Here is a 25133-nt window from a genome sequence, read left to right as displayed (position 1 = left end):
CATCAATCAATCAATCAGAACATTTGTAAAGCGCACTACTCACCCGTGAGGGTCTCAAGGCGCTGGGGGGAGGGGTCCTGCCCCCAGCCAATCTCTACTTCTATTGGTGAGCCCCCAACCTTCCAGGGGGAAACCTTATCTGAGCCTATAATGCAACCAATAAATCCTCGCACAGGGTGGCCTTTCATCAGATCCCGCCTCCAATTTAGCAATCGATACATCTTAAGCCATAATCCCCATTGCCCATCCACGCTCTCTGCAGAAAGGGTGAATGGCAAACATCTCAGCCATTGCCCACTTTCTCAAGTCCCCTAACAATAGCTGCACCTATGGAGACGCCACTGACTTCCAAACCATCGCAACATGACATTTGTATAGTAGAAGTGCTGGGTCAATAAACCTGCCCTCCTGTTTGTTCTTTTTTGTCCTGGGCATCCAGCCCAGTAGGCAAAGACTATGATCTATACCCAGTTCCCTACCAATTAGGTCAGACAGCTTCAACAACAGATCTTTGCTACCACTGGGCACTCTCATATCCCGTGATAAGCGTCTGCCTCTCACGCACCACACCTAGCACACTGGGAAAACACATTTGCAGACATGCGTCCAGAGCGCTTCGGAGACAGAGATAGGCCTGATGCATGTAATTTAACTGAGCACATTTGAAACTTGAGTTTTAGGAGACTCGCTTTATAAATGCATAGTTAGTACTCCCTGTTTATCCAGAATCGCCAAAATCACGCATTGAGCCCATTTACCTTTAGCGTTATTGCAGGAGTGTGGCAGTAATGATTGCAGAGCATTCCATAATATCATACCGCCCTTGCGCCCACTGCCATGTGTCAGCAGGCACTCCAATAACTCCCCACTAGCAGGTCCATCCTGGTCCCACAAAGATCGCACCCCACTTGCCAGTGCGTTATAAGCCAGGAACTCGCCGTGCTCTGCTCCCAATTTCTCCACCATATCTTGAAATGCACTCTACACTCCGTTGAGGAGCCCTCATTTTCAGCAAAGTATTCTGTATTGTGTGTGCCTATTGGATCACGAAAAGGGCGGTCTGATAGTGCTTCGGCCCTCAGCCTCCTAGTGGGAACCTTCGCATTACTCTTCTCATAGGTCATAATCATCTTCATAGGCCTGTGGTCCAACAGGGTGAGTCCCAAATGTTCAGTGTCAAGCACTTTCAATCACATTGTCTGATTCCACAACCAGTTGTCTATTCTACTGTGGAGTTTATGCACGGGGAATAGAACGGGTACTCTCTGGCCTTCGGATGCATACACCTCCAAACATCGAAAAACTGCACGGCATCCACCCATCTCCTAAAGTGGTGCATGACCCCAAGGTTAGGAGTGTTCGAGAGAGGCTCTGTGTCACAAATGCAATTAAAATCACCCCCAACTCAAGGAGCTTGGAGATCATGCAACAGCATTGAGATCAGGTTGTCAATAAAATCAGTGTGTTGAGCATTCGAGGTGTACGTCTCACCATGTGTAGTTTAGTTTAATTACTGTAACTGGCAACCTGTCATAATGCACAGGTTATAACACTGTCACACTCATGACATGCCAAATGGCATCATTGATGACATCATTGATGAAATCATCCAGTCATTGTGACAGTGTCCTAGAGGGTTTGCAGTCTTGAAGTAATTCTGCATGCCACACCTGTGCTACGTAGTCTATCAAAAATCTAGTGAAGATGGACATCCATTTTACCCACATGCCGGACATGTAGCATATCAGTCAAGGTACCCACATTAGGTTAATGTTACCCTCTGTTTACTAGTAGTCACTCACCTAACTAAGAAAATGCAACCGTAGACTTTAACCCGTCACACCTTTTTAAACCTTGAAAACCCTCCTAAAAAGAGTTTTCGCAGTTGTCACCTAAGTGGAATCCCCCTCTTAAACACTTCATGTGGCCTGCAATGTTCAGTCAAGAGGTTCACAGGTAGGGTTTGGCTACTGTTCACACACCTCTAGCCAGGCTCTATTCCCAGGCTCCGCAGTTTGGTAAAATACACCACACATATTCATCAGATGGGCACAATGGCATCTAACCCTAAAGTCATGCTTACATCTCTAATGTGAGTTAAACCACCACTAAGTGGGGCATCTCTACATTCTACATTATTCAACAATTTGCAATGCCTCAGAATCTTCAGCTAAGTTCTAGAAATAAATATCCACACCTTACTAATGTTCCTGTTACATAGAATGTGTCTATAGCACTGCATTACAGCTATTTAACATAGACACGTGCCCAGACATCCATTTCTGGACAATCTGTTGCCAACAGAAGATTTGGTTTTTCATACATATTTTTTGCAAAAGGCTGTGGCTTTAAGTCAGAACCCACTTTGAAACATGCCTGTGCCACTTGTGTCAGGTGAGCTCAGCATTTACCTTGTTTAACATCAAGTACTACTTGGACCCAAACTGTACTGGTTTGTAAACAGTGTACCATGCAACTTTCAACATTCACAATCACACTTGCCTCATGGGCTTACACTATTTCCATTCTATGCACTCAAGGTGTACACACAGCAGCTCTATGCTGTACATGACAATAGGCCCTTTATCACGGCCACTCGAACTATTCGATTTTGCAGCTGTGGCGTTTTCTACATATGTATGATTTTTCTACATTTGCCACTTATCACTCTTCTGCTGAACAACCTGCCAGATTGAAACAATTTTTTTTATTTCTAGAGCAAATGGTTCAAAAACACAGCGGACATGTGTTGTTGCACAATGGAAGGCCTTCGCAAACGTCTCTTTTGCTTATTGCTATATTTGGCTGTTAAACTGGTACTAATGAAGTGAAACCTATGCCAAGTGTATAAGTGATAAAAAAATGAAGTGATGCTTACTCATAGTTTGCTGCTTTAAACAGCATAATTTGCCTTTTCTTTCCACATAATTTAGTGAACCCTGACGCATAACTTGGTACTCTCCTGCTGCATATTTACAGCTGCCCTGCCTTTTATTACCAGCTTTCTTTTTAATAATAATGTATGGATTTATGGAGTAGTATGAATCAGAGTATAATGTATGGAATCATTTGAGACGTCATCAGTGATGCCATTAATTGTGTCTTTTGAGATGTCATCAATGATTAAATTGACCATGATTTGAGTGATGTAATATTTGAGGCCCTGGGCAGTGCGTGACGGGAGTGCAGGTTATAGTTAGCTCACAATACTATGCTGAAGTACAGGGGGTTTTAAATGTTAATTCTCATCTCATTTCAACATCTAACTATAATGTCGCTCTAACCTTTGGCTGTTTAAGTGACTAAATATATACATGCAGAAGTTTTGGGTCGCTTCTCTTCAACACAACCTAAAGCACAGGATAAAGGATCGCCCCCAAATTCAGTCATTGACTCTCTTGTCCTCTGATTCTGCTTTTATAGCTTGTCTTTCATTTCTTTCCTTCTTCTCCTTTATTTCCCCCCATTTTTTGAGCATTCTTCCTCTTCCCAGACAGGCCATTATGGGCCACCTTCATGTCACTTGTATCGTCTGCAGTGCGTCGCAGCCACATGGCCACTGCCTCTCAACCAGGCGACCATCATGAACTGGGATTGTCCATAGTATCTCATTGATTAGCCATGCATAGTTATTGGTTCTACTAATGACGGCCATGGTGGAACCTTAAAACAACGATACACCATGTACACTTCAGTTACAACATAGCCTCCGACTGCTTTGTTACTTTTTTTCCTATTGCAGGAATATGACCACCATATTTAGCCATAACATGTTTCCTATGTCTATCCTCTGATCTTGCATATGTTGTGGAGTCTGTGTATGTGTCTATGGTGGCTGTGGAAGTAGGCGACTAGAAGAAGGAGTTTTCGGGCGTGCCACTAGATGACTGAGTGCAGGGATCATTGGAAGACTGCATGCTTCATGATTTTTGAGCGCCTAATGCCATCAATAACTAAAGAGACACTTTTATTTATAAACCAGACCGGTTCCCATTGCCAAAGCTTGTTTGGAATAACCGCTGTGCCACCGGAGCTAATAAGGTTAATAACATTTGTGGAATTGTTTTACATAATATCACCCGGAATTAGAGTGCTATGAAACATCAATACTTGCAAGTAATACTATGTGTTAAAATATGTAAATATTAGAAAAAAGGCCCATCTCTAAAACCCAACAAGATGCTAAGACGCTTGACTGGTGCATGGCCTCGTAGCGGCTGCACTCCAAGGAGAGGTCTTCAAGTACCGTGGCTGTTTGTAGAATAAAAGATGCGCACCTTTTTTTCCTCCGGGAATGCATCCATTATAAAGCAGAGGGCTCTGGATTGGGCATGAAGGGGGCGTGCGGGGACGCGCCGGCAGCAGCGCTGCTTCCAGGGCAGTGCCGTGAAGCAGCGCTGTCTCTTTGCCACCCGCCTGTCTCGGGCGCAGTTAATGGCAGCTCTTTGTACTCCAGGCATTCCTGCGGATAGTTTATCATGTTGTGAATCACCCCGTTCACAGGCAGGTCTCGGAGGTGGGAGTGGCAGCTCGTTCCCGGGCTTTGCTTGCTGTGTGCTCTCGGTGTGTTTGTGTGCCTTTACTTTCTGAAACGTTGTGCTCTCCGCTTCCCAGCAGAGGCGCAGGACGCCCGGACAGCGTGGACTCGCGGGACCGGACGCGGCGGCGCTCCACCTGCGCGCAGGCTGGTAAGGTCTCTTTACTACACACTACCCTTGTGGCGTGGGCGGCATGGCGAGGCGTGGGTGTCTGTCTGTACTCTCTGCTTGCCCGGGCTCTCTGAACATGCGGTAACAACCGGAGAGGCTGCACGGATCGCATGGCACCAGTCTCTGTTGCGTGAAGAAAGAAACTGCCTGTGTGTGAATTGTCTTAACAAGTGTAACACTGGTCTAGGAAAAAGTATGCGAATACCCGACCACTGGGCAACATTGTGAAGCGCTCATTTCTGACAAGGTTCTCCACACACTGGTTTGAAAATACCAGATGTTATCGAGTACATGATGCTCCAATGCTGTGCTTTTATTTAATGACCTAGTGCATTATGGGTGTTGTAGTCTTGGTTGATGGCCGCTGCACCTGTTGAACTAAGCATACACCTCAAAAGTTCGACTTCTAAACTGGAAGCCCAGGGCTGGAATGTGGTGTCCCCCATTACGTGGCTGCGTCTGGTGGTTCCGTTCACTAATGCGTGATTCTGCGTGACTCCTCCCCCGTCACATGTTGGCAGTCCATACAACCTGTCACACCCTTAAGATGGGTGAAAGGAGTACCATATAGTTGGGTAACAATACACATCTGTTACATCGTGCCAAGAACCTTCTGGGTGAATGTGTACTAGCAAGGACATATGCTATGTTAGTTCATGCTATGGTGTTATGTCATGGGGTCTGTAGTAACTTTGGAGCCCAGCTCGGATACTGGCGCAGAGGCATTCCATGGTGAATGAGCTCTGAGGCCGTAATGGAAGCTTTGGGAAGAGAGGAGGGCACCCCGTCCTGGGTAAGAATAGCGGGTCCCTTCCTGCTCCGAGTGAGTGAACATGCTGTAAAATGAACCCCCTTCTACCACAATATCTTCGCCTGATTTTGAAACTGTCATTGACTTCACAAACACCAAGGGATGGGTTTAGTTTGGGGGAATGGGTTTTAACGGTTTAGTTTCTAATTATTATTCTGTATTTAATATGTATATGTTTATTGTTAATCTAAAATGGATCAATCTCACCGTTTACGGATGATCGTTTAAACTAACAGCAGCATTCAACACTATTTTCTGCGTGATTTGAACAGTTGTTTTGATTCCGTCACAAACAGACTTCAGAGCTGCCGTGTGTGACCCAGTGTCACGTGACAAAATCGTTGAGCTCTTGCATTCACACAGCAGCGTGGCAAACTCTAGGGGGCTTATTTACAAGCCCCTTGCGCCACCCGTATGCCACTTTTCCATGTCAAAAATGACGCAAAAGTGGCACAAGGGGCTTGTAAATAATCCCCTGGGTTCTTGTGTGTGACGAGCTCCGGGTACAAAGCTTAGGTTGCACCTCATGCCATCGACGTCAGAGCATTCCGCCCTCTCGCTCCTCACTATGCATTGTTGTTCTCTTTCTATGTAGCCTACTTGCGTGTATATAGCGCTTACTACCACTGAAGAGGGTTGAAGCGCTGCGTGGCGAGTAACATGTTACTCCAGAACTCAAGGTCAATGGTTTTTTGGTTATTTGGGGGTATTTGTGTTAGAATTGAGCTTTCAAGGAAACCATTCCAAGCTTTTACTTAAGTTTGTTAGAAGTGATTCTTCGCGCACTCCCAGAAGTGTAAACCTGTTATCAGTCCCGCTCAGACAGGCGCACATCCATGCACCAGGGCACAGCTGTGTTCACTACCAGAGGAGTGTCTTCGCCCCCAGGCTGCAAGAATACAGGAGGAACATGTGACCTCAGAGTTCAAGAATTCTACACGAGGGGCGTGGCCATAGGAAAGGGAAATCCGTGTTGTCAAAGAAACCAGAAAGTCTGGAACAAAACACCTGAAGCAAAACTGAACTAAGCAGATAGAAACATGTTGTGGACTCAGCAGAAACATTCACAGCTAAGACCTCTTTACATCAGATAGCTGCAACATGGACCCCTTGTCAGGTGTGACACCTTCAGACAGTCTTGAATGTTTACCCAGAACTACTTTCCAGAGTGGGGGTATTTTTAAATGATACATACAATGGTAAACAAGCACTGGTAAAGCAAATTGGTCCGGCCTTGACAAGTCTAACATGCTTTTTTAATGGTTTTTTTGTAAACACATGTAATATACATTAAAAGTGATACATTAAATAAAAAAGTAAAAATGGTTCCAGCTATAGGTGGCGTGCATGCGTTTGTAAGAAAAAAACAACAACCGATTGCAAAAATAAATTTAAAAAATGCATGAATTTAAGTGCTTGATTTTAAGTTTGGCTACGCATTAGACAGTGACAAATATGTGACGGATATCCCGTCTGCCTTATTACAAGTTCCATAGGATTTAATGCACTTTCGACAAGGTGGACAGTCTGCCGCTGACGTTTGTGACAGTGTCTCACCCACTAAGGTCCAAAACAAGCCCTAAACCAGACATGAAAGCAGAGATTGGTCTACCAGTCGACACTGAAGTGCGCTTCTTTCGGGAGGATGAGCACATGTAAAACTTCAGAATGTATCACTCACCGTGAAGGGGGGCAGTGTCTGAAGCCGGCAGACCCACTGCCACATGCTGCCGGGAGGGGTTTATGGTAGCACATTTTAAATTACATTTGAGTGGACCAATAGATTCGTGGGTTGACTAAAAGCCACTCTATGCAGAGTCATTTCTACGTATTTTTATCAGGATTTTTTTGGACAACATGACGTTGACAAGGCCGCATAAGCGCTCTGTAGGCCAAACCTAAACAGACAACCTCCTATCTGGTTTAAAGTGTCACACATGTTATGTTATGTTATAACGTTTTATTGAGCGCGAACAGCTGCCCCAGCAACGAGGCGTCCCGGCGCTGAACTATAACGAAAACCTGAGAGGGGAGAAGGAAAGGACGGGCTGTGGGAGATTAGGATGGGGAGAATAGAAATGTTTTGATCGCTTTGCGGAAGGTCAACAGGTTAGTCATTGAGCTAATGTGATGTGGCAGGGAATTCCAGAGTCTTGCCCCCAAGACTCTGAAAGAGCGACCGCCCATTCTGCTTAGCCTTATACGTGGAACAACCACCAAGTTTTGACCAGAGGAGCGTAGGGCCCTTTGAGGGGTATAGGGCTCTAGGAGTGGACGCAGGAGGCCAGGACAGTCAGTTTTTAGAATTTTAAAAACAGTAGTGAGGGCTTTAAACTGAACTCGGGCTTCCATGCGCAGCCAGTGTAGTTTCTGGATGGTGTTTCTTGCAGAACACCTGCGAGGGAGGCCTACAACTGCCCTGGCATGGGGTCCCCTCAATTTGCAACATTCCATGTGTGAGTAGCTCACTCAACCTTGAAGTTGTGTTCCCATGTTTTGTAGTTATGTTTTTCGCATTATTAAGTGAGTGGAGGAGCCCCTCTCGTATGGGACACCTTTCTTTCAGTGCAAGATTTATTGTTCAGACCTCTTTTATCAGAGGTGGAAACACTAACAAAAGCCAGGAAACCCGACGCTCTCTTGTTTCAAGAAGAAACGGGCCTATTCCCAGTCCAAGAGATACTCGTACCAGCGAACAATGCGCGACAAAGCCCTGGAGCCGTTCAACTTGGCAACGAGGGCGGCCCCCTAAAAGTGCCGGGAGCTGCCGCGCGCATGCGCCCCCTCCCAGCCGCATTCCTTTGACGTCGCCGGTTGTCACTGAGTAACTAGCATTTTATCAGCGGACTCCGAAAATCAATCGTGTCAGGGTGCTTTTCTGCTGACCTCCAGTGCAGAGCAAAAGGTTACAGTGAGGTGAAGCGCCGAGAGTGGTGTTTGGAGCACCCAGGCGCTGTGCAGAAGAAAAATGACCTCTCCGAGTGTTGTTCCCGCGGATCCCCTTGACAGGAACCCTTTCTTGCACCCACTTTCCAGAAAATAACTCAATAGTTTGATTTTATCAGCTGGGCTTCAGCCCACCTTGGTAAAACCATCATGCGCGAGCTTCTGCAGTTCTTTGTGCTTGTTGTCCATTCGACCAAGCTTTTTCATAAAGTTCTACAGAGATGCTGAAAGCCTCTGAACTCCCAAATAATGCGATTTATTCGCCGAGCAAACATGTTCGTCTTACAGGCTTATTCCATCAGGGCTGCCAAATGTCCCGTATTATGTGTGACATCTTCAGCCAGTACAGGCCCTTTAGCTACTAACATCCCATATGTTTTGAGCCCATCCATACAGCACTAAAGGGGAAACTACTAGGCCAAAAACACAACTCCTTCTTGGTAAGATGCCAGGGCCGGAGTCTGACAGCCATATCAAGGGAATGTGTGCGGCCAATAAACTGGCAAAGATCAGAAAAACTAAAAAAGTGCATTTTCTGTCGCCAACCTAATGAATAGAACGGGGGCATCCATTTTCAAATTCTTTACTGCTGAGTATGTAGAACATAACATAGTAAAACAGGGGGCGTGCCTCCCTCAAGGTTACCACCGTTTCCAGTCTTGGGCGTTTGTGTGACCGCCTGATGCCTCCTGGTTGCATCATTCCAATTGTGAGACTAACACACATGAAAATAATAACTTGTAAATGCAAAGTGCAGGACTGGGACTTTGTCCTTAGTGACCTCGAGTGAGACAGTCACCCTAAATTGCAATGGTCCACTACATCTAAAATTTCAAACTAACAAACATCATAAGCTGTTTTTTTACAAGACAAGGCGTCTTTTACAAGACCTACACATCCTGCAGGTCAAAAATCAAATCAGAGTACACAATCTATTTATTGTAAACTTTCTAATTTATTAAGCTGATATAAACAATATCGTAAAAAAAACAATATCATAGGGCTCGTCGAGAAGTAAAATAAACACTAATAGCACATTACCACCAGTACCATTCTGGACTTTGCCTACAGCACCAGAGAGTCCCAGGGGGTCTACCGTCCAGTCACTAATCAGGCATGGTGCTGCCCCTGGCATTCCATGCACCGTGAACATAATCTGTAGAATCCTTTTAATCCTCCTAATGAAAGTGGACTCCCAAATATAGCATGACTTTTACCACCAATAATCTAATAAAGTAACATTATTTGACATTTGACGCAGGAGCTAACACATTTGTAGATCTGCCTTCACTAAAATACTTCAGGCATGTCACTTAACATGGCCTAATTTCTGCAAAGGTTTAGCAGGTGGTTCAATTAAGTGCATAAGGTAGGTGCATAAAGTGCTAGACCTGCCTCCGATGTAATAAAGTATTGCATCGGATATTTTATAAATTTTAGCCGCGATTCTCTTCATAGTGTCGGCGTAAACGGGTCAGACCAGGACACACACAGCTGTACATTGGCTGGCCTTCCTGCCTCTAAAGCAGATACACAGCAACCATGCTACACATCAACCATGCTATGTCTAAACTGTAAGTACATAGGACCTGACCTAACAAATGGACTCGTAGGACAGGGTAGCTACCTTTGCACTCATGTGGCTAGACCTTCGTATTATTTCAGATTATCGCGTGCCACAATATCCGAATCAAAACACACCGTACATGCATTTTATACTAATTAAGCCTTCATTTTTGTTATAGAACTATTGGCATATAGATACTCTTAGAATTTAAATATCTATCAACAGTTATTGATTAGAAAAAAAGAAGAGTATTTAGAAACACCTACCTCTTCTGACAATAGTTTGGGCAATGTTCAAATACGCCTTGCTGAGTGGTACCGTAGCAGCCACAATCCCCATGCTGAATTGTACTCATTACAGCAGAGCACGCCTCAGGCTAAATTCAAATTACTTTACATAATCATAATAGATACGGCTTTGCAATTGCTTAGCCAAATGACTGGCTGGACTGATAGCCCCTCAAAGTGGCCATTAACAATCTTTAGGCCTTAACACCCAAGCTGTCACTATAAACTAAATGGGACAGATTTAGAGACCCGTGCGCCACATTTTCGCCACCGTTACGTCACTTCTGTAACGCAGCAGCGGTGAAAACCATGCGCCACATTGCACCCTATTTACAACGTGACACGTCTAAGGAGATGTGTCACGTTGTAAAGCCCTCCGCCACATGAAACCTGCGTCCGGTTTCATGTGAGCATTCCGGCGCAGGTGGTGGGGGGGGGGGGTTCCATCGCAGGAACGCCTCGGAGAAGTGCCTCGGATTTCACTCAGTCACTTTTCTGACGCCGCTGCATCAAAACCTTGTGCCTGCTCAAAGCAGGCGTAAGGCACCATGTTGAGGATAGGCCAGGTTGAAACAGTGCTGGAGTTGCATCGCACCCGCAACACAACTCTAGCACTGCGCCAACCGTACGCCGGCAGATGCGACACGCATCTGTTTATCCTTGCACCATGATGCACCGCATTGTAAATGCGGCGCATCTGTGGTGGCACAAGGGTAAACTTGCGTCACGCATCTTTCCTGGCGCATCCCTGCTGATTTGCATGTATGCGCCAGGAAACGTAAATCTGCCCCTATGTCTTTAGGATACAGGGGGCTAGACTCTCTGGGCAGTATCCCACACCGAGGCGCTGAAAGTACATGTGAATGAGGCTATTCACGGAGAACCATAGACAGACCCTCTTTTACTGGGTCTTTCAGTGCATAGATCCTTGCTTTTGAACACACACACAGGTCATTCTCGGCTCCCATTTACTGTGGGAACGCACAGTGTGGAAGTGACCAAAGCAACTGTGGCAGCTCGAAGACTGTGGGACCAATATTAAAGGCTTCAGCAGGATAATGACAATGAGATATCTGACCTCGATAGACCATGGCCAGCTTCAGGATACTACCTTGCTCCACTGGAGGATCTCAAGGACCAGAAAACTCTTAAGTCTTAAAATAAACACTTTGACCTCAGTGACCTGCTAGGCTTCCATGATCTCCTACAAACATGAACTTTTCTTTAGCGCTTTGTGATTTCTTAGAGCTTTTTTTCTTAAGAATTTAAAAATCTATATCTGTAAATCGCCTTGTCCGGATTCAGTGAGTTTTGTGTGTTTTTTTTATTATTACATTTTTATATTTGTTTCTAAATTACATTGGCAATTTTACTGTTTTGTTCTCTTCACTTTAATGTTGTTTGATATTGCTTGACTTAGAGCACATTTATCTGGGGAAGTGCTTGCTGTGTGTGCTGTTGTTACCAGAGGTTCAGCAGAGACTCATCCTTGTTGTGATCTACCAATATTGTGTTAATTAAGCTTTAGGTGTTCCTTCCCCTAAATTAATAATCCACTTTTTGATAAAAAGCAACTCATTCCTACCAATTCCCAGGCACTTTTAGTGTTTAACAGGACCACATACCACCCCCACATTATTCCATCTTTACATAATGGAGCCTATAGCAAAAACTCAAATTACTGTACATTTTTATGCAAAGAAAACCTAACTATTTCTATGTACCAAAAAAAAGAATTTCTTGTGTTTAACTTTCAACTATTGATCTAAGCCTAAATTGGTTAAGTTTCCATCACCATTTTTAGCTCAGACTATCCTCACAAGCCAGCTCCCTGATTTTCTGACACGGGGCAAGGCAAGGGTTCACCCCTGTATAAAAACATCATTAACCATGATACAACTAGTGGCTTGAAAACATTCTCCTCTTCCACACTTCAAAGAAATTGTTATTTGCAGCAGATACTTTGGATGCATCGCCCACCTATTTAGGTCTCTCCACTTGCTTAGCGTGTATGCCTGGGCTCTTTACTAAGTGACACACCTTTCTTTAAATCATTTCATATCCATTATCCCCCAAAAAATACTTTTAAGAAGACATACAGAACAACCAAGAGAATGTATGTGTTTTTTCTAAAGGTACTTCCGTTCCTCAAAAACAGCTAGCTCGTGCAGGCATCGGCTGCTAATGATGCCCCTATGTCTGTTAATACCTATCTTTTGACATCAGTCTAGACATCTGTCAATCTAGTGCATGTATATATGTGTGTAAGTGTGACCCTAGCCAAAAGGCAGAGGAGTGCTGTGGAGGGTCAAAGACACAGTCTACGTGGGGTCGGATGGGGCGGTTTGTGGACTGTTAGTGGGTCATAATGTAGTGTTCTTTAAAGAAGTATGTCTTCTGCTCTTTCTTCAGTTGGGGCAGGGCTGGGGGATATTCAAGTCTCTTTGTTTCATGGTACACCAGTTGAAGTAATACTGTGCCTAACTGAGCCACTTAGCCAAATCACATACGATGCATGGATGAAATGACATGATTTGTCAGGTGGTTATACATGCAAACAATACTAACATGCTCTAATGCATGCTGTGGCCTGATCCTCTCTAGGAGTAAAACTTATTCTCCATAAATAAATGTACATCATCCAGCTGTTTACTTGTTACTATTCCCCTTGTTTGCACTTCACTGTAACTGTAGTGATTTTGGCCATTCTAGAGATGGTACATGTTCTCACTCTACCTCCATACTTTAATTGTTCTCCCCGTGAACTTGTTCAATCTTTACCAAAAGATACAAGCCCTTTTGTGTGATGTTCTTTCCTTTGTTAATGGTTGAGTGTGCTAGTATCCTGTCTGTTGTGCACATCTAGTTCATTCAATATCCATTTGCCTCTTCATTCATTTTGAAATCTTGCCATGAAGAGCCATATTTGTTCCTTATGGCTGACTGGTCAAGTGCCCTCTGAGTGATGTTATGGTTATCAGTCTATTGAAGGGGGTTTATGGTACCCGTACTGGGGGGTTATGGCATCTAGTCTGTTTTTGAAGGATGTCTTAGGATGCGCAGTCCTGCTGATGTTTTCTGGATGATTGAAAGCTGCCTTAACACTTCTTAGCCTTATTGTAGTCACAGAGGATGGGATACTGGTAAGATCCCTCGGGTGAGAGTCCAGGATATTTCATATGTGAGGCCATGCTCTTTCATGAATTTGCCTACTCAATTCTTTCACCTGAAAAATATGTTTATGATGAGTTTGGCATTAATCTGATAATCTGGCCTGAGGTTTGATATGGAGCCAGGTTCCATAGATGATTAGGGCCTGTACCTCCAAAGACCGTGGTAGATTTCCTGGAGTGATGTGATCTACCATTCTGTTGTTCGAGTAGAGTATTGCCACTTGTTTATCAATGAATTGGAACCCGACCATTCTTTTACCGGAGCACCTAGGTTAACTGTGTGAAAATATCCTGTCAAGATAAGAGTTTTTACATTTCTATTTGAGGTTTTGTTTACATCAGACGATTGTTCACGGATGTATTACAGAATCACGCATGTCAATACCATGCATGCCTTTACAACGCCATCATTACAACGCATGCGTCTTCACCACACATGCCTTTACTATGAACATTTGCATTGTAATAATAATAATAATAATAATAAAGGAGCTTGTAAAGCGCATGGTGACGCCATCCCGGCGTGTCCCCGCGCTGTGGAGAAAAGTCAGGGCCAAGAGAGGGCAATTAAGAAGAAAACAGATGGGTTTTTAAAAGTTTTCTAAACAAGGGCTCTGAATCCGCTAGCCTGATACTCATAGGGAGAGAATTCCATTCTTTGGCAGCCATAACACGAAAAGAACATCCGCCCATTCTGGCTTTCTTGATGCGGGGAATTTTAAGCAATCCAGTTCCCCCAGAGCGGAGAGTTCTAGTAGGCTCGTAGGGGATAGCCAGATCTGTCATATAAAGGGGAGCTTTGTGTGAGATAATCCTATAGCACATTAAAAGAGCTTTAAATAGGACTCTCTTTTTTATGGGGAGCCAGTGCAGAGTGGCTAGGGCTGGCATAGAGGCTGATCTTTTCGGAAGTCTAAGGACTAGGCGTGCTGCTGTGTTTTGGAGTACTTGAAGTCTCCTGAAGTTTTTTTGTGTGGTTCCGAGCAGGAGCACATTGCCATAGTCTAACCTCGAGGTCACTAGAGCATGGGTCATAGTGCGCCTGGCTTCCAGAGGGAGAAGGTCTAGGGTACGGTTCAAGGTCTTCATTACCCCGAAACATTTCCCAACCACTTTGTGTACATGGTTGTCATAAGAGAGTCTGGGATCAACCCAGATCCCCAGATTCTTAGCTGCTTTGCAGGGAGTGGGTAGCGGTCCCAAACATGATGGCCACCACTCCTTGGTCCAGCTCGCATCCCTTCCTCCAATTACCAGAACCTCCGTTTTTGAGCCATTTAGCTTCAGGCAGTGCTGGGTCATCCAGCCTGCCAGAGCCTGCATGCAGGTTTTAAAATTGTTAGCATCAATGGAGGGTGCTTGGGACAGGGAAAGGAGGAGTTGGGTATCGTCGGCATATGAGACTAATTCAATGCCGAACGATTCAACCACTTCCGCCAAGGGGGCCATGTAGAGATTGAACAGGGTGGGGCTCAGGGCGGAGCCCTGAGGTACCCCCTGTTCTAAAGCTATGCTATTAGAGCGATGCATGCCTCTCTGAACCTGGAAGCAGCGGTTGGTGAGAAAGGCTTTAAGCCAGCCCAGTGCTTCCTGGGTGACCCCGGCTTTGTTCAGACACTGCAGCAAGATGGAATGTGCCACAGTGTCGAACGCGGCACTAAGGTCAAGCATAATCAAAGCCATAGTCTGGCCCTCATCCGCGCCTGCACGTAAGGTTTCGGTCGCTCTCAGAAGGGCGGTTTCAGTGGAATACCCTGCCCTGAACCCAGATTGAGAGCTGTGGAAGGCCTTATTAGACTCAAGATGGGCCATGAGTTGACTGTTAGCTATTTTTTCGGCCACCTTCGCCAGATAAGGTAGCAGCGAAATAGGCCGTAAATTTTCAAGGATATCCTGACTTATGTTAGGTTTTTTCTTTATTGGAAGTACAATGGCTTGCTTCCACTCCACAGGGAGGGTGGCCGTAGAAAAGGAGAGTTGGAGAATGTGTCTGAAGTGTTGTTCTAAGACTTTAAGGCTAGCTGCTAAAATCTTGGGAGGAGCAGGATCTCGAGGGGAGCCCGATTTAATGCTTTTACAGATATTATTTAAGGTTGTAGTACAAGGAACAGTAAAGCAGTATAGGCATGCCTTATCATGAGTGATCTCCAAATTCTCAGTGAAGTCAGAGCCCGAGGGCAGATCCTTGGCGAAATTTGCATAGATGTTAATAATTTTGCTAGCAAAATATTTAGCAATATTATTGCATGATTCAACAGAGTCACTCTGGGCATTGCTCTCATTAGATACTACCGAGATTTCTTTAAAAATTTTAAAGAGCTCCTTTGAGGAGTTCTCAGCCTCTCCAATGCGGGTCTTATAATACAGTGCTTTAGAGGAACGAATAAGTTTATAATATCCTGCTTGCGCTATTTTATATTGAATTTTGGCTGTGGGGCAAAATTTAATGCGCCATTCTCGTTCCAGTTTTTTACATGCAGATTTTGCCACCTGAAGTTCAGAGGTAAACCACGGGGAGGGTTTTCTCATTTTCTTGGTAATTACTGACCTACGGGTAGGAGCAGTATTATCTAGGGCAGTTAGGACACAGTTCTTCAGGCATGAATAGGCAGCCTCACAATCTGACCCTCCAGGAGGTCCAGCCGCTTCAAGATTGTCGATAAAGGTGTCTAAGTTGAAGTTTTTCCACTTTCGACATTGGTAAATCTGCGTACTATCATTCCTAGTTTCAGGCTCGGACACCCAAATTCGTAAGGGAATGACAAGGTGGTCAGACCAAGGAACGGGTATTGGAGGAAGCGTTTCTACTCCATTCCAGTTACCAAATATGGGGTCGAGCAGATGACCTTGTCTGTGAGTAGGTTCTTGGTTCTTAAGAGTAAGCTGCAGGGAGAGTAATTCATCTTTTATACAGGAGGCATCCTTGTCTTGGACATCATCAAAATGAATGTTCATGTCGCCAAGTACCAGGAGTTTGGATTTCCTCAAGGCGAGATGTGCTGTCGCCTCTACTAGACTAGCTGTAAAATCAAATAGTCTACCTGGGGGTCTGTATATAAAAATACCTGATAGGGAGTGTTGAGGTCCCAGTGAGATACTGAATGAAGCAGCTTCGCAGTGGTCAATTGTCAGGGGGAGTAAGGAGCATTCCAATGGGACTCTAACAGCAATAGCTATTCCACCACCCCTACCATCCTGCCTGTCAAGCCTAGCGAGAGAATATCCTGGAGGCAGCGCCTCTATGATGTCTGGATCAGAGTGTTCGCCAAGCCAGGTCTCAGTTAACATCAGTATATCCAGTGCTTCATCCTCAAGTAGGTTGTAGACCTGAATGCAGTGTTTACTGAGAGATCTACAGTTAAGCAGTGCGGCTTTTATCAATTTTTTAGGGGGGACTGTTATAGAGCCCATTTCAGGAGTAAAAGGGCACATGGAACAGTTATGTAGTGATAAGGCCTGCATAGAATGTAAACATGGTAGTGTTATAGCAGGACGGAGATTCAGCAACGTTTATTTATCGTACCGTAAGTGGAGGGGGTTAGGTAGGCCAGGGTGTATGGCCCCGCGCCCCGTCCGGCCGCGGACGGGCGCAGACGGGCTTGACTTTGGCTCGACTTCGGCGCGCTTCCGGCGCGCCCGCTGCACGCGTCCGCTGCGCGGTCGCTGGCCAACACACATTTATAGGCAGTAGGGGCCACTAGAGTGCTAACCTGGCCGCTCGAGCCCGGAAGTGCTGGCTCCTCCTCACCCTCCGCAACAATCGCCCAGAATGGACGCGGCGGACCGGGGCGGGAGTTCACAAGGAAGTGGGTGTCAGAACAAAGGTAAACACACAAAGCTTTTTAAAAAGTAGCCTACTTGCACAGTTTAAAATATCACGCTGTGAAACAGCGTTAACATTGTGACACACATAAAATAAGATGCAACACAGCACGAGCGGATAGAGCCTGCCACTGCCACCGGCAAGACTCTTCTCCACAACGCGACTGCGTGAGGCAACGGGTTAAGTACACTTCCCCTACAATGCCACTAGAGCGCTAACCTGGCCGCTCGAGCCCGGAAGTGCTGGCTCCTCCTCACCCTCCGCAACAATCGCCCAGAATGGACGCGGCGGACCGGGGCGGGAGTTCACAAGGAAGTGGGTGTCAGAACAAAGGTAAACACACAAAGCTTTTTAAAAAGTAGCCTACTTGCACAGTTTAAAATATCACGCTGTGAAACAGCGTTAACATTGTGACACACATAAAATAAGATGCAACACAGCACGAGCGGATAGAGCCTGCCACTGCCACCGGCAAGACTCTTCTCCACAACGCGACTGCGTGAGGCAACGGGTTAAGTACACTTCCCCTACAATGCCACTAGAGCGCTAACCTGGCCGCTCGAGCCCGGAAGTGCTGGCTCCTCCTCACCCTCCGCAACAATCGCCCAGAATGGACGCGGCGGACCGGGGCGGGAGTTCACAAGGAAGTGGGTGTCAGAACAAAGGTAAACACACAAAGCTTTTTAAAAAGTAGCCTACTTGCACAGTTTAAAATATCACGCTGTGAAACAGCGTTAACATTGTGACACACATAAAATAAGATGCAACACAGCACGAGCGGATAGAGCCTGCCACTGCCACCGGCAAGACTCTTCTCCACAACGCGACTGCGTGAGGCAACGGGTTAAGTACACTTCCCCTACAATGCCACTAGAGCGCTAACCTGGCCGCTCGAGCCCGGAAGTGCTGGCTCCTCCTCACCCTCCGCAACAATCGCCCAGAATGGACGCGTCGGACCGGGGCTGGAGTTCACAAGGAAGTGGGTGTCAGAACAAAGGTAAACACACAAAGCTTTTTAAAAAGTAGCCTACTTGCACAGTTTAAAATATCACGCTGTGAAACAGCGTTAACATTGTGACACACATAAAATAAGATGCAACACAGCACGAGCGGATAGAGCCTGCCACTGCCACCGGCAAGACTCTTCTCTTGTAAAGGCATGCATGGTAAAGGCATATGCATGGTAAACAATTAACAGGTGATTATAACCCATATATAGCTATATCAAAGATCCTTTCCAGCAGAACGAGTAAGGAAGGGGCCACTCCGGTCTAGAGTTCTTGAAAATCATTTATTTGGCAGAAAAACAAGTAGTGTTTCGACCTCACACGGGGTCTTGGTCACATGACCTTTTGCTGCAGCTGTGGTCTTTTAAACCCGTCCAACATGACGGAATGGTCAATAGACATAGAAAAAGTGCAATTGTGTTCAGGTGATGTAGTGCAATAGTGAAAAAAGTGAAAATTAATTGTTTTACATTTTCTCAAAAGTATAAAAATTTCTCATGTACCTGTGTAGTGGCCAGCCATTATATATTTATAATCAGTTGTAAACATGTAGTATGATGACTTTCAGTACAGTTTTTAGCTGATAAATGTGTGCTCAATAATTCATTGCATTACCGATCATATCAGTACATTTTACATACATTTTAGAATTGGAAAGAAAAGGTGTGCAGTTTTTGGATATATACAAGTATTTGGAGTTTCATGTACAAGATTAGATAATCATTTGTAGGCAGTCTAGGTATAGTACCCCTTACAAGAAAATGTTGTATCTTGGCTTGATTCTGATGGTGAGTCATATACAGATTTTAACAAAATACGTACATGGGAATCACAAATGTGTGTGTGTAACCGTAATAGATCTAAAATTGTACAATAGTTGAGGCAATTGTGGTGTAGTACTCAGGTTGATCGGTTACCAAACAGAGATTCCGTTCTGATCAAGGATTGACGATCGTTAAAAGGTAACCTCTTCGTTCTCCGGTGCTCATATTTTAATTGTCACCTAATCAATAATCAGTTTGTGCCCTTCGCAGTGGCCTGCACGAAAAAATAATGACATAAATCAGTTATTCACTTATATAATGTTATACATTGAAGCACATCAAAAATAGCAATTTTGAGCAAAGGATTCAGTTACTAATAGTGATATATACAGGTAGAGAAAGATTCAGGTTTAGTTGCATGAGAACCTAATAATAAAGACCAGAAGCTGATCTATTGGGCTGGGGGCTAGCTGTTAATTAACACCTTTCAGTGTCCCAAATGCGAATGAAGTTCCTCATCATTATTCATCCCTTTGGGGAAGCCAGAACCTGCTCTGAGAACGAAAACTGATTCCATCTTCCTGAGGGCGGACACTTGGTCGCCGCTTCTGGGATGTTTCTGTACTGTATCCAAGCCAAAAAATGTGTCTTTGGTCCAGCTACTCTGATGCATTTCTTGGAAATGTTTGGCAGTACTGTGTGTACGATCATTGTTGGTGATTGCCTTCAGATGCTAAAGTATGCGTTTTTTCACAGGGAATGTGGTAGAACCAATGTACCATTTGCCACAAGGACAGATTTTAGCATAAACTACAAAATTAGTGTTGCAGTTAATTAGCTTAGGGATCCGCCACTTCTGGTTTGTACGTGACAATGTTACCTCTTTGACGTTGCTACTGTGCTTGCAAGCTTTGCAACGTCCGCATGTATAGAACCCTTTGTTCTGTACTAACCAATTAGTCTTTTGAGGCGCAAGGTGGCTTTGTACAAGCATGTCTTTGAGGGAGACATTCCTCTGAAAGGTAATGGAGGGAGTCTGACCTACCACTTCTTTTAAAATGGGATCTAGTTTTAAAATATCCAATCTTTGATTGAGAATTCTCCTTAAGTTGCCTGCTTGGCTGTTGTACTTGGTAATGAATCTAATAGAGTTTTTCCCTTGTTCATTCTTATTAACTTTTTTCGATGGATTATATAGGGCTTGAGCTCTACTGACCTGGGAGACTTTTTACTCCGCCGTTCGTAACACTTTGCAGGGAAGTTTCTGATTTTGAGTCGCTCGGTCGTACATTTTTTTTATTTTCATAGGACTCATCAGAGCTGTAGTTTCTTCTGGCCCTAAGAAACTGACTGAAAGGGATACTCCACTTAAGATAGGGTGGGTGGCAGCTTTCAGCGTGCAGAATAGAATTCCCTGCAGTGGTCTTTCTGTGTAATTCTGATGTTAGAATACCCTCAGTCGCATTGAGTTTAAGGTCAAGGAAAACTATGCTACTTTGGCTTTTTTGTTTGGTGAACCTGAGGTTAGGTTTGTTTTGATTCTGTTTTTCAAAAAATCCATTCAGTTATTTTTCTTGACCATCCCAGACAAAGAAAATGTTGTCAATATAGCTTAGCCGTATACTAACATTTTTGTTCCACTTTTCGAGTTCATTATTCCTGAGTACTTGCTTGCCCCTCCAGCCTACCAGAAGATTGGCATAGCTGGGGGCGAGGCAAGTACCCATGTAAGTTCCTTGTATCTGTCCGTAATGTTGTTTATTAAACAAAAAGACATTTTCAGTGAGGCATATCTCAATCATTTGTAGGATCATATGGCTGTGTTCTAACTGATGAATACTTCTGGTCTGTAATAAGTGTTTGCATGCCATCAAGTCATCATAGTGTCTTATGCTAGTATATAAACTTTCTACGTCTAATGTTACTAGCCATGAGTTATTGCCCCAAAACACATTTTCAATTTTCTGCAAGAAATTCTTTGTGTCCCTGACATATGAGTTCAACGTTTTAACAAAGGGAAACAGAAAATGTTCAACATACACATTTTCAAAAATGCTATTCTTTGAAGATACAATAGGATGCCCTGGTGGTTCAGTGGGGTTCTTATAGATCTTGGGTAGGAGGTAAAGTGTGGGTATTACTGGTGTCTCATTTTTAAGAAATTGGAACTCATCCCAATTAAGTAATTGTTGTTCATGCCAATTGTGCAGCATGTTTATGTACCTCTCTTGTAGTGTCTTAGTGTATGTTGGATCTACTCTAACATAGCAGGTTTTGTCATTCAATTGGCGGAGTGCCTCATTTAACATACCTATTTCTTTGCCAAAGGACAATGTTACCTCCTTTATCGGAAGGGTTGATAATTACATTATCACCTTTTTGTAAGGTTTTTACTGCTTCCCATTGTTCTTTGGACAAGCTCCTGCTCTTACATGGTTGTTGTGATAGGGTCAGTATATCTTGTGTTACCATGTCGTTAAAGATGTCTATGTTGTCTCTCGCTGTTTGTGGAACATATTTGGAGGGTGCCCTGAACTTGGTATCTCCTGCCTCCCCTGTGTCAATTCCAAACAGGGTTGCTATCTCTTTACGGATTTGGGTGTCAAAGGGGTCCCTGCCCGGATTGGGTGTATTTATCTCTACTGGTTCCCCCATTTCAATCCGCTTGTGTAAGGTGTCTTTATCTGATATGGCTTGTGGTGATCTGGATATGTTTTGGTCAGCTGACACTGCTTGTTCTGTGTGTTTCTGTCGAAGTGCATGTACCTTATGTAATTTGAGTTTGCGTGGGAACTTGTACAAATCCACACGTGTTTGTGCGTAATCAAGTTTGGTTTCAGGACAGAATGTTAAACCTAATTTCAATACTTGTTCTTCGATTGGGGAGATCTCCCTATCAGATAGATTGATTACTGTTAACTGTTTATTTTCATTCATCATTATTTTGGCTTGGTCGTCTGGCCTCTTGTTCCCACACCAGGCTTGTTGCTTCTTTCTTCGCTCTCGCCTTCTTTTGCTTTTGCCTTGGCGCCTCTGGGGCATCTGCCCCTTCCTCTCTGTTTGCCTTGGAAGGAGTGTTCATTGTCGCTTTGTAGGAGTCGGAACTCCTCAGAAAAAGACATCTTTTCAGTATATGAGGTTGGGACGTTATCAAGAGAATCTTGGTCTGAACTTAGATAGGCACAGGACTACCATCTCTCTTTGTCTAGTAGTTATATATAAAATACATACCCTTTTCAACCCGCAGCAACAAAAACCCACCCTAAAAATACCTTTTTTCACACAAAACTCATACCCATCTAAAACCCTAAAAATACTCTTGCCACCCAAAAACCCACCCTAAAAATACCCTTGCCATTCAAAAACCTATACCCACCCTAAAAATACCTTTGCCATCCAAGAACCCACACCTACCCTAAACCCTAAAAATACCCTTGCCACCCAAAAATCCATAACTGCCATAATTTGTGTACTTATGTATGTGTGTGTGTGTGTGTGTGTATGTATGTATGTGTATATATATATATATATATTTTACACCTAATTTGGCAGGAAGGTAGATGTTATTTCGCAGATTGTGCTTTTTGTTACTTGGTGCAAATCAGTTAAGTCGTTTTTGAGAAATTTAATCCAAATCTTATAAATATATCACTGGGCGCAGATATTTCACGTCGCTTTCGCGATTAATCACCAATGCGCACGCTAGCAGGAATGCTGTGATTGGCTGGACGCAACCTGAACAGAAATTTGCAACCGCCATTTTATCTATAGGGAACTGATCCCAGGGCTAACATTTTCTGTGAAAGCAAACATAGGGGGTCAGGGTCGAGGTACTTTGACTCCATGTTTGAGAAATGTAAGAGTTAGTGATGCATGTTATGTGTAAAAAAAAAAAAAGAATTTTTTAATCGCAGGCGATATTCACCACATCAAGACTGCCAGTGCAGCCGCCCGTGTACCGTCACAGGGACATCACGACTACCGACGCCATTGTCAATATTGAAAAATAATTTGAAAAATATTTGAAAAATATTTAAAAAATATATATCCATGTTTGTACACACTTGCCGGTCACTGTCTCACACTCATGTATGCACATACAAACTCACTCAGACACTACTACACCCATTCACATACCCACACACACTTATACATTCAGTCACAGACCCACTCAGATACTAATGTACCTGCTAACATACCCATTCAGATACTCATGATGAACCCACTTACAGAGTCACTCAGAGAGTGATGCACCCATGTACAGTACCACTCAGAGACTCTTGCACTTACTTAGAGACACACTAGTAGACTCATGCGTACAGTCTTATATCCACCTATAGACTTTTACACCCACTCAGAGACCCACGTGGACACTCCCACACCCACGCACAGACCCACTCAGATACTTATGCACCCTCTTACAGACTCACTCGAAGAGTCATCCACCCATGTACAGACCCACTCAGAGGCTCACAGACCTACTACAGACCCACTTATACACTCACATTTGTAATTATAGACCCACTGAGACACTCATACACCCACTAACACACCCATACAGTCACTCTAACACTCTGTCATGAACCCTCTCAGACACTTATGGACTCAGTCAGTCCCTTATATACTCAGAAACTTACACACCCACTCATGAACTCACTCAGATATACACACCCACTCACTCACCAACTCAAGGCATCTACTTACAGACCAACCCAGACACTCACCCTTCCAGTCAAAGAGCCATTCAGACACTTGCATGCACCCATTCACTCAAACACTCAGAGACTTATGCTCTCACTCACAGGCCCTTTGAGACAGTCATACACCCACTCACAAACCCACTCAGACACTCACACACCCATACAGTCATTCACACACATATTCATAGATCCACTGAGAGACTTATGCACCCAGTCAGTTATACACTCAGAGACTCATGTACCCACTCAGTCACACTCAGAACCACACACCCACTGACCGAACCACTCATACATTCACACTACCAGTGATAGACCCACAGAGAGACTTATGCACTCACAGGCCCGCTCAGACACTCATGCAGCCACTCACTCACCCACTAAAACACTCATGTATCCACTCACAGACCCAGGCAGACAGTTGTATACAAATGCACAAAGGAACTCACGTAGCTACTCACAGATTAAGTCAGAGACTTTTGCAACCAATCACAGACCAATTGCAACACTGATGCACCCACTCAGATGTCCTGAGGCACTCATGCAGTTCCCTTCAGTTGCCCATTATACAGTCATTTAGATAATAATGTGTTTAGTGTGTTGGTTATAATCCATTGCAGTTATAAGATTTGAATGTGGTGGTGGCTATTGACTGTCTGCATTTGTTCTATCATTTCACGACGTATCCTCGGCGATCGCAGCTACCAATATCATCGCGACACCCGGCGTCACCGCGAAAACAGAAAATAAGTTTAAATTGTTGTTATACAAACTCACTACAAAAATATGACTTTAAACAGTGCAGTAATAACACCTTAGTGTCTAAAATACTATCAAATGTGTGCATATATGTGTTTTTCATCTCTTAAAAAAGGCACGATTGTCGTGGCTACAGATATCATCACAATGACCGACTTGACTGCGAAAATTGAAAATTGGTTTAAATGATTCTTATACAGACTTTCTACAAAAATATGACTTTAAACAGTGCAGTAATAAACCCTCAGTGTCTAAAATACTGGAAAATGTGTGCATATATGTGTTTTACACCTCTTACAAAAGACGCAATTGTCACGGTTACTGAGTCATCATGACTCTCTATGTCATTGCAAAAACAGAAAGTAGGGTTAAAGCACAGTTTCAAAAAAAGTTACTACAAATATGTGTACAAACGTTCTTTGATTTAGTTATGTGTAAATTTTAATAATTATTTATTTAAGTTATAATTTTTTAATGTGGTGGTGGGCGTTGAATGTTTGCACTTGTTTTGTGAATTCACGTAGAGATTTAGATCATCGCAAGGTTGCAACGTCACCGCGAATATATGTAAAGAAAAAAACCAGCACTTA

The 25133-nt window shown here is 44.0% G+C and overlaps 1 protein-coding gene across 4 annotated transcripts in view; it reads left to right on the top strand.

Moving 5' to 3' along the window:
- Positions 1–25133, top strand: part of SHANK2 (SH3 and multiple ankyrin repeat domains 2) — a 2937835-nt gene that overhangs the window by 536646 nt on the left and 2376056 nt on the right. For 3 of the 4 annotated variants that reach the window (XM_085643562.1, XM_085643561.1, XM_085643559.1), the window contains exon 1: positions 4318–4688. The gene's annotated coding sequence lies outside the window, so the exon portion shown is untranslated. Of the gene's footprint in view, positions 1–4317; positions 4689–25133 lie in introns of those variants that run through there. The other variant, XM_085643560.1, reaches the window with a different exon arrangement.

The sequence above is a fragment of the Triturus cristatus genome, chromosome 3_1 (genome assembly GCF_964204655.1).
Source record: "Triturus cristatus chromosome 3_1, aTriCri1.1, whole genome shotgun sequence".
Classification (NCBI taxonomy): Eukaryota; Metazoa; Chordata; class Amphibia; order Caudata; family Salamandridae; genus Triturus; species Triturus cristatus.
The sequence above is the reverse complement of the archived record's forward strand: the minus strand, read 5'-3'. Positions and strand labels throughout refer to the sequence as shown.